Source organism: Neophocaena asiaeorientalis, unplaced genomic scaffold, assembly GCF_003031525.2.
Source record: "Neophocaena asiaeorientalis asiaeorientalis breed wild unplaced genomic scaffold, Neophocaena_asiaeorientalis_V1.1 scaffold1052, whole genome shotgun sequence".
Classification (NCBI taxonomy): Eukaryota; Metazoa; Chordata; class Mammalia; order Artiodactyla; family Phocoenidae; genus Neophocaena; species Neophocaena asiaeorientalis.
Window position 1 is genome coordinate 148728 of NW_020173676.1, and position 11326 is coordinate 160053.

The window sequence follows — 11326 nt, forward strand, 5'->3', positions numbered from 1 at the left end:
TTAAGCGTCCTTTTTGCTCCAGTGTGACCCAGCGCCCTAAGTACCCATTTGGGATTTTCCTATGTCTCAGTTTTACCGTCTTTGAAATGGGTTAGAATCAGACCAAATATCTGCAAAGTTTTCCAATTCTAAGAGACTGTAGTCATAGCCTTTGATAACAGCGAGTCTCTAGTGTGGCCGTGGCTGTGGCTCTAGGAGTAGCGGCCTGCTGTTTGGGGAGGCTTCCTTTAGGAATGGAGTTGATAAGGATTTTGAAAGACTAATAGTAGAAGGTCAGGGGAAATTGTGGACCTGGAGTAGGGCATAACGCAGGGAAGAGGGTGGAAGTATCGTAGGGTAGACACAAAGTTTTTAAAAGTTGAAGTTTTCCTGGTGTCACAAGTGAAAGAGACTTTCCATCCTCCCTTTTCTTGGAGTATTTCCTTAAGAAAACGTGTAAATTTTTTCTCCATACCTTCAAGATATATGTAACTCTTTAAAAAAAAGCTAAATAGGCCTCCTGCCAGTTTTACAACTCAGGAATGTTGTTCTTGAGGGCCTGGGAGCCATCTCTTTGAAATGTAAACGTCAGCAGAGATAGCACCCTATCTCCACGACCCTAAGGAATTTGACCTAGGAGGCTGGTTCCAAGTCTTCACCTGCTTGTCAAAGAGATATGTGTTTTATTCTTCCTTTGCCTAAAGGCAGATGGCTACACTGATTACCAGGGAATTTGAGATGACCTGTGTGTAGTAAATGGTGCTGTCAAGTTCTCTTGAGGGCAAGTTATCATCTGTCTTAAGAACATGTATGCAATGGGTTGTATCTACCTGGCTATATAAAAGGATGAGGTTTCTTTCCTTCTCTGAAATCTGTTCAGTGAATTGCTTGTGATGCACATCACTAGCTGGTTTAATGCTTATTCGACAATAAAACTATTTCGTTCTCTTCTACCTTTGTTGAGCGAATTCACTGGGTTGGCACAAGATTTTATTTTTAATTATTCCCCAACAGTATGAACGCGGCCTGTTGTGCTTGAAGTGACTACCTTCTCCCATTAGGAGCCTCAGCATTCCTCTGCGATGAAATGGGAAAGATCAGGGAAAGGGCATTATGTGAGGGGATCTCAACATGCTTCAACTTGTATTTACTGAGGACTTTCTCTGTCTATAAGGAGAGAGACAAATGTACAGCTTACTGGGCTGCCATATAACCTCCATTTCCCATCGCCCCTCTTCTATTCAGATCTTCATTAAATGGCTAAAATTAAAAAGACTGACAATACCACGTATTCATGAGAATGTGGAGCAACTGGAAACAGTTTGGCAGCTTCATATAAAGTAAAACAGACATATCATGCAATCCAGCAATCTCACTCCTAGGTATTTACTCCAAAAAAAAAAAAATAAGAAGAAAACGTATGTCCAATGGTGTGCTGGTAAATGTTTACCAACCAGCTCTCCGGGGGGGAAAAAGCTCTAATTTGTAGCGATTGTCAACTATGGTGTAAATACTCCCATCATGGCTTATTTCAAACTGTGTACTAATATGACGTCAGAGAACCAAGAGTTGAGAAGAGATTTGCAAAGTTGGCTCTGGTGAGCCAGCCACAGCATGCTACCACAATATGTCCACACAAAAAACTTGTGCTCAAATGTTCCATTAGCTTTCTTCATGATAGCAAAAAAACTGGAAACATCCCAGGAGTCCAACAACATAAGAACTGACAAAGAAACACAGCAATGGGATCATGGAATACTACTTAGCAAATGAAAGGGACAAACTACTTCATATGTTTGTGAAGTTCATAAGCACAAGGTTGAGTGAAAGAAGCCAGACACAAAATAGAAATACTGTAATTATTCCATTTGTATGAAATTCTAAGCCAGGAAAAATAATCTGTAGTGAAGGAAATCAAACTAGTTGTTGTCTTGGGGGAGAATGACTGGGATGAGCATGAAGGAATTTTGGAGGTTGATTGGGCCGTTCTCTATGCATTTGTCAAGATTCATTGAACTCTATACTGAAAATGGGCATATTTTATTGTATGTAAAATGTACCTTGATTTTTAAAATGCATGGCAAAAAATGGCTTCAAACGTAATTCTGAATACTTGATTTCTTATGAATTCTTATTGATTAGAGGATTTAAAAAACAAATTATCTATTCTGAAATTGGATCCCTGGACCAGGCATGCCTGTCTCCCAGTGCAGGAGCCCTGGCGGCCACCTTAGCGCCACGTGGGGTAAGGAACAACTCCAGCTGGAGCTCAGTGAGGGGCTCCAAAATGCTCACCAGGAGAAACAATAATTTCATGGATGGGGAGAGTGTATTTTAAATTTCAATTCATTTAAATATTATTTAATTTGATTAAAAACTTTAATTTCTAGGCAGTATTTGACGACAGATTTCTGACTCCTTTGCACAACATTTATAAAAAGATGAGCAAAATCCCAGGGTAAGCTCACTGCACAGTGCTGTGTGGAGAAGAGGAAGGATGGGGCGGGGAGACGGGGGATGGGAGGGGCGAGGCTCACTCAAAGGCAATCCGTTCTCTCCAAAGACTCATAGACTCACTCAAAACCCATCCCAACTAACACGACTTCAGCCATGTACCTCACAGGTACCTGACAAGCCATGAAGGCCATTAAAGGGATTTGGGTTTTTAATCATCATCATCACATTAAAATCATCAGAAGCACCATGTATTAAAACAAAAATTAAAACCCAAACTAGCTGACTATGGTTTTCAGACATCACTCTCGAAATTATCCACCTAAAATTTTTTAAAGATTTTAAACTCGTTGTTGATTTTTGTTAGTGTTGATTTTAAATTCTGAGAAACATTCAAAACCTGAAGTGTTCACCAACTGCTGTTGTAAGGCTACCCATTTTACAGCTGAGCAAATTGAGGTTCAGGCTGCCCTTACTGGACAGAGGTGAGGGAGCCCCAGGAATAAACGTTTGGTTAACAAAAAATGTTGAACAAGGATGAAAGCCAGGGACACCTCCTTAAGGAATCTTGGATCTACCCCAGCAGTCCTGCGTGCCTGAGGCTCCCCTCTGAAACCTGCCACTCCGATTTCCCAAGGCCACTGCTCGCCCCTGTGGCCGCCAGGTTAACGCCACCTCTGAAACCCCATCACCCTGCCTCCCGCTCAGCAACCCATTACAGGAGAGATGACTGCGGGAGGGGACTGCGTATACACATTTTGCTGAGTGACAAACCAAGACTTAGCCAGGAGTCCCACAGTCCTGGCTCAGCGCCCTCAATTATCGGCTCCTCTAGGCCACTGCAGTGGTCTGCAGGGAGTCATTCTGAGCCCAGGTGGTCTTTGGGCCATCCCAGCCAATGAGAGGTGGTGCAGGCCTGAGACTTGCTGCAAACCAGCTTTAATGTTGCTCTTAGATGAGTGCCAGTGCAACTGTAATTGTTCCATCTAAAGCAGAGTGTGGAAGTTTCCATTTCTGAATATTTCTTGAAGACATTTTTAATATACAACCCAGGGGTCAGAAGTGTGGGAAATTTGCAAGTGAACCGAAACACTACCTGTAACATTAATATTCCTTATTAAAAAGTCTGTCCTACAAGATGCATTGGGTGGTAATTTGAATTTGCCATCCCTGTGATCCAAATGGATGAGAAGCATACCATTAAACCAACAGACAGGGTTCTTTTGTTTTAAATTAATTTTTTTAAGGTTCCTTATACGTTAACTATGATACTTCCATGTTTTCATAAAACGTGCGGTTTTGTGTATTTTCAGTTTCCAAACTCAAGGACCAGATGAGTTAAAAAAAAAGAAAAAGTCAACTATTTCTCAGTAAATCTGGGGGAAAAAAGAAAAAAATAATTAAACCAAATAACAAGTCCTGTAATTCTGTTATTGAAGTTTACTCGAATGAGGAAATCCTTCGGTGGCTATGTTTATTTCTTAGAAATAAAGCAAAACTCGAATATGAAAATATTTAATAGTCAAACAAAGGGATCAATATAAATCTACAAACTGATCAGTGGAACCATCTTTGAAATGCCATGAACAGTGACACACACCTCTGGCCCTCCCTGGTAGCTCCTTTGGTAGGGATTGCAATTCAATATGTTCAGCAATTATTTTAAAAATTTTAATTAAACAAACAAAAAGCAATTTCCCCAAAGGAAGTGATTCTGAAATGTTTGCTTTTGGTTTTGATCAGAAATGCATTTGGTAAAAAATTTCTCAAGGTTAACATATTTATTCCAAGCACATGTACACTGACCCACAGGTCCATCAAAGGTGAAAAAAAAAGTTTAAAAATCTGTTGGTTTACTTCACACATATTCAATAAATTTTTATTCAATTTGTAAAACCATTGTAAATGAGATTTCAGACAAATATGCCCCAAATAAATTTTCATTATTTCTGGATAAATGACCCACATGTGGTCTTTGCTATATCATTCTTCATATTATATATGTATTATATTTAGTCCTTTGTATATATAAAAATTCCTCACAGTTTTTGGGCCGCCCATATACATGTTGTGTACCATCATGTAGTATGAGAAAATCAATTCTGAAGTTACCCAGAATGTCTTAAGAGTTGACCTTTTGTCTAGTTAGAGTGTGTGAGTATCCCCATGTCCTGCTATGTAACTGTGTGCCCTTGGACGAATTGTTTCCTTTCTCTGTGTCTCGGTTTCCTTATCTTTAATATATATTTTTTTAAATACTTCCATCATAGGGTGGTTGTAAGATTCTGTGAACTAATCTATATCAAACTTTACACAGTGCCTGATGCATAGTGGCTGTGCAGTAACTGTTAGCTATTCCTATTATCACTATCATCACCACTGATATTAATAAAGTATCAAAGCAAAGATCTATGTCCCTTGGCAGAACTTAATGTATGATCCAAGTTCAAGGACACTGACAGGATTACGAGAGATTAAACATCTCAAAGAATCCAATACGAAGGCTAGTTTCATTTCAGAAGGCTCATTCCCAGCATTGACAGATGTTTTAGCAATCCTGGTGGCCTGCAGGTCCCCAGCTTCGCCAGCCAGGGCTATGGCCTTGAGGAGCTCTGCTCCTTTTTTTCCCTTTCCTTTCCTTTTCCCAGATACCCTATGAAGTTCCCTGTTATCCTAATTTTCTGGGGGTTTTGTCAAAATGAGTAATCAGATTTTGTGAAATGCTTTTCTGCATCTATTTAGATGATCATATGGTTTTCTTTTTTACTTTGTCATTGTGGTAATTGTGGTGTGAATGACACTAATTGCTTTTCAAATGTTAAGCCAATTCTGCATTACCGGGATAAATCCCACTTGGTCACAATGTATTATCATGTCAATATATTATGGAATTCGATTTGCCAAAAATTTGTTTAGAAATTTTATATCTATATTACTGAGGTATATTGGTCTGTAGTTTTCTGGTAATGTCATTGTCTGATTTTGGTATGAGGATGATGCTGGCCTCATAGGTTGAGTTGGGAGGTATTGCCACCTCTCCAATTTTGGGGAAGAGTTTGTGTAGAATTGTTATTATTTCCTCCTTAATATTTGGTAGATTCACCAGTAAAGCCACAGCCTGAAGTTTTTTGTTTTTTGTTTTTCTGTAGAAACATTTTAAACTACAATTTCAATTTCTTTAAGGCTAATCAGATTATCTTCTGGAGTGAGCCTTGGTAATTTGTGTCTTTCAAGGAATTTGCCCAGTTCATCCATGTTGTCAAATTTATTACCATAAAGTGGTTCGTAATATTCCCTAATTATCTTTTTTAATGTCTGTAGAATCTGTAGTCATGTCACCTCTTTCATTCCTGATTTTGGTAAGTGGTGCCTTTTTTTCCTCATCCTCATTTTTTCCTCATTTTCCTCATTTTATTGATCTCAAAAAGACAGCTTTTGATTTCATTGATTTTCTCTATTGTTTTTCAGTTTTCTGTTTCATTGAGTTTTGCTTTGATCTTTATTACTTCCTTCTCTCTGCTTACTTTGGATTTAATTTTCTCTTCTTTTTCTAGTTGCTTAATGTGGAAGCTAAGCTCATCGATTTGAGATCTTCTTTCCTAATATATATATTTCCTCCTAAATACTGCTTTAGCAGCATCCCACAAATTCTAAGATTTTTAAATTTTTTCTCTTGATTTCTCTTTGATCCATGGGTTATTTAGTTTCCAAATAATTGGGGATTTTCCAAGGATCTTTTTGTTATTGGTTTCTGCCTGCTGCATCTGTCCATTTATGAGAGAAAGGTGTTGAAGACTCCAACCACAATAGTGGATTCATCTGTTATTGGTTTCTAATTCAATTTCATTTTGGTCAGAGTACATACTTTGTATGACTTTAATCTTTATAAATTTATTGAAACTTGTTTTATGGCCCCAAATATGGTCTATATTGGTAAATGTTCCATGTGCACTTGAGAAGAATATATTCTGCTGTTATTGGGTGGATTGTTCTATAAGTGTCAGTCTGGTCAAGCTGGTTAGTAGTGTTGTTATAAACTGAATTGTGTTCCCCCCCAATCATATGTTGAAGCCCTAACCCCCAACGTGACTATATCTGGTGACAGGGCCTTTAAAGAGGTAATTAAAGTTCAATGAGGTCATAATGGTTCGTCTTAATCCAGTATGACTGATGTCCTTTTAAGAAGAGGGAGAGTCACCAGGAGCACACACACACACACACACACACACACACAGAAAAGACCATGTCAGGACACAGTGAGTAGGTGGCCATCTGCAGCCAAGGAGAGAGGCCTCAGGAGAAACCAAATCTGCCAACACCTTGATCTTGGACTTCCAGCTCCGAGGACTGTGAGAAAATAAATTTCTGTTGTTTAAGCCACCCAGTCTTTTTTGTTATGGCAGTCTGAACAGAATAATACAGTGTTGTTCACATCTATTATATCCCTGTTAATTTTCTGCCTACTTGTTCCATCAGCTTTTGAAAGAAGGGTATTGAAATCTCTATTTCTTCTTGCAGTCCAATCAGTTTTTGCTTCATGTATCTTGATCCACTGTTATTAGGTGCATAAATGTTTAGGATTGTTATGTCCTCTTGATTAATGGGCTACTTTATCATTATGAAATGACCTTTTCTGTGATATATTCTTTGCTCTGGAATCAACATTGTGTGATATTTATATAGTCACTCCACTAGTGTTCACTAGTATTAGCACAGTGTATCTGTTCCCACTCTTTTACTTTTAACCTATTTCTGTTTTTATATTTAAAGCGTTTCTTGTAGGAAGCATATAGTAGTGTCTTGCCTTTTTATCCAATCTGACAATCTGTGCCTTTTAATTTGGATGTTTAGACCATTTGTGTTCAGTGTGATTATTGATATGGTTAGGTTTGAGCCTATCATCCTGCTATTCATTTTCTGTTTGTCCCATCTGTTCTTTGTGCCCTTTTATCTCTTTTTCTACCATCTTTTGGATTGATATTTTTATGATGATTCCATGTTATCTCCTTTGTAGACTTATGAGCTGTAACTGTTATTTTAGTGGTAGCTTTAGGTTTCATAGTAAGCATATTTAACTTATCATAGTCTACATTCAAGTTACAATATACCACTTCATATATGGTATAAGAACCTTACAATATCATACTTCCATTTCTACCCTCCTGAAACTTATACTATTGTTGTCATGCATTATATTTTTACATGTTATAAACCCCATAATGCATTATTATTATTTTTGTTTAAACAGGCAATTTTTTAAAAGAGATTAAATATACAAAATCTTATATATTTACATATGTAGTTTCCAAGGCCAGTGTTCATCATTCCTTTGGGGTTTTTAAAATATTTAATTAATTTATTTATTTGTTTTTTGGCTGCGTCGGGTCTTAGTTGCGGCACGTGGGATCTTTCATTGCTGCGTGAAGGCTTCTCTCTAGTTATGGCATGTGGGCTTAGTAGTTGTGGCATGAGGGCCTAGTTGCCCCGTGGCATGTGGCATCTTAATTCCCCAACCAGGGATTGAACCAGCATCCCCTGCACTGGAAGGCGGACTCTTAACCAGTGGACCACCAGGGAAGTCCCTCATCATTCCTTTGTGTAGGTCCTGATTTCCATCTGTTATCATTTGCTTTCTGCCTGAAGGACATGCTTTAACATTTCTCATGCTGCAGGTCTACTAGTGATTAATTCTTTCAGCTTTTCTATATCTGAAAGCACCTTTATTTCTCTTATTTTTAAAGTTAAGGTTTTTTAAAACTTCATCTTGACATAATTGTAGACTCACAGGCAGTTGTAGGAAATAATACAGAGAAGTCCTTGTACCCTTTTCCAAATTTCCCCCAATGGTAACATCTCGCAAAACTGTAGTACACCATCACAACCAGGAGATCTTCTCAACTCAAGGAGTCTATTGGGCTTCATCTCATTCTCTGACGCTTTGCTGGGCATGGAAACTCTCTCAAGGCAGTAAGCTGGGGCAATCACAGGTCTCATCTTGTTTATGTTCCATATCTCAGGGATCATTGTCCTTCATTGCCTGATATCCAGTGTCTTAAAAAACCATTGTTTCATTTATATTGTCCACTGTCATTTATATTGTTTCATTTATTTTGGTTCTTTCAGATGGGAGGTTATATCTGTTACCTGTTACTTCATCTTGACTGGAAGCAGAAGTGCCTGCTCCTTTTCTTAATGACTCCACGCAATCTCCCAAACCAAGACCTTGGGTGCTTTTTCCAAAATAATGATATAACTCTGGCTAAAGTCTCTTTAAAAGCTGCTGTTTCCCTGAAACTTTTGGGGTTTGTTTTTTTTTTTCACAGTGGCAGAAGTTTTGCTACACACAGCATCCTTCCTCTTGAAAAGACCTGTCTGTTATTCCTGGGTTTAATTCTAGGTTAGCAGTCAAATGCTTAATATAGAAATAGTCTAGGTATACAATATGCTTCAGCACAATATTTCTGTCAATCAGATATTTTATAGGAAACATAAATACCTTCAGGCATAGAGAGAATATTCTCTGAGCCTTCTGAAAAAATTTTACTATGCTGTGGAATTCCATCTTTAGCTTTAATATTTAAAGAGATTTTACCAATATATTTATGGGGAACAAGTACATCCAGTACATTCAGCTCGTTATTTATGGAAGAGAATGAAGGCATCTTCACCATATGTTATGGAGTGAATGTTGCGTCCCCTCAAAATTCACATGTGTGGCTAACCCCCCAGTGTGGTTATATTTAGAGATGTGGCCTCTAAGGAAGTAATTACGGTTAAGGGAGGTCATAAGGGTGGACCCCTGATCTGATGGATTAGTGTCCTTAAAAGAAGAGACATCAAAAAGTGCTCACGAGCTTTATCTCTCCCTCTCTCCATCTCCCTCTCTCTCTTTCTCTCTATCCCTCTCTGTCTTCTCTCTCCCTCTTTCCCTCTCTTCCTCCCTCTCTTCTTCTCACTCCCCTCCCCTTCACAAAGAAGAGGTCAGGTGAGCACACAGTGAGATGGCAGCCGCCTACAAATCAAGAGAAGAGGTCTCAGAATGAAATTTACTTTGGGAGCAGCTTGATCTTGGACTTCCAGCCTCCAGAACTGTGAGAATTAAATTTCTGTTGTTTAAGCCACCCAGTCTGTGGTATTTTGTTATGGCAACTCCAGAAGCTAAATACATCATATTTCTCATTCAAGGATAAGGATCTGGGAACATTTCTTTCCTCTAGATTACACAACATTTTTATCTCAGTTTCATGTTCTCAACAACTATGTGAGCAAAGATGATGTTAGCAAAAGGCATGGAAGGAAAATATTCAAAACCTCTTCTTATCAGCGTTCCCTTGAGAAATCACTGAAAAATAACAATTCTTGGCATTCAGAAATGCACACTCACTTGAAAATATTTACAATTTTATAGATAATGCCTAACTTTCCAGTCTAAAGGTCATTCTGTCTCACGCGAAGCCTCTTCCAATGCAAAAGGAAAAAGAGGTGTCTTAAGGCATTAATGTAGAGTGAGGTGCCCAAAGGTTGAGATAGTCTAGGCAGAGGCTGGTAAACATGAAGTTGGAACAAGTAAGGAGAATAAGACTCCCTTTCTTCCCTCCCTGGTCCTAAGGATGAGGGGGCTAAAATTGCCAGGGACAGAATGAGGGGGCCTAGACCCACCCTTCCCAGCAGGGCCTAGCCTAGCTCTCTAAACCTGTGTCCACTCCTTTATTCCCAATCTTGCTCCTAAAACAATGTAATTTGCATTGTAATACTAGAAGAAATTTAATTGACGCTAAAAACGGTGCCAAAGCGTTTAAGAATGCCGTAGAAGGGTGAGTTTCGTTTAACTTTTTTCTTTAAAAGTTCAGGCTCCCATGAGAACTGGTACTTCTTAATTCTGAAGAAGAGTATTGGCCCTGTTAGGCCCTAGGACATCTAAGATTCTTCCTGTAACCCATCAACACCTAATGCTTTGTTGTCACTGTCTACCTCTCTCTGTCTGTCTCCCTCTTTCTCATTTTCTTCACGCAAGTTATTTTCTATCTTAAAGTTTTTAAGGCTCTTAAAACCAGCAATTGCTAAACCTAGCAACCTCTGTTATACCAAGTGTTTCCTAAGGTGCAGGCCCTCTAGTGGCACTGCTGCAAGATTTCAACAGAGACTTAGTCATTTATACTGCACTAAAAATGTCTATTTCAAAAAGATGCAGGGCGTGGAGGTATAAATTAAGGGTTTGGGATCAACAGGTATACACTACTATATATAAAATAAATGACAAGGACCTGCTGTATAGCACAGGGAACTATATTCTGTATCTTGTAATAACCTATAATGGAAAAGAATCTGAAAAAGAATATATATATGAATATATGTGTGTATATATATATACATATATATATAACTGAATCACTTTGCTATACATCTGAACCTAACACAAGATTGTAAAAGGATGCAAATATTTTGCTCTGAGTTCAAATATTCCTGTTCAGATTAATCTTAAAATTTATGTCACACTAAAGTATAAGAAACACAAAAAGGCTAAGATGGTAAAAAACATTTCATCCTCAATATGAAGTTTTAATTCAGATAAGATTCTTACATTTCTAGATCACCAGATTTTTTCTTTTCTTTTTCTTTCTTTCTTCTTCTTCTTCTGTTTTTTTTTCCAATTAATGGGCAGGTTTTCAGGTTTAATCCAAGAATCTGAGTGCCTTAGTATTCGTACAAACTAGTTGAAATCTAAGCTGAGTTAAAGGATTTTTTTCCATTTATATCTTCAAAATGCACACGTTTCACAGTAGGCCAAAGCTTTGCAACTTGAGGTGTAGTCTAGCTATATAATATTAGCTATGTTATATACAGAAGTTTGTTGAAACCATATGCCTTGAAGCCAAAGACTCATCCATCTGAC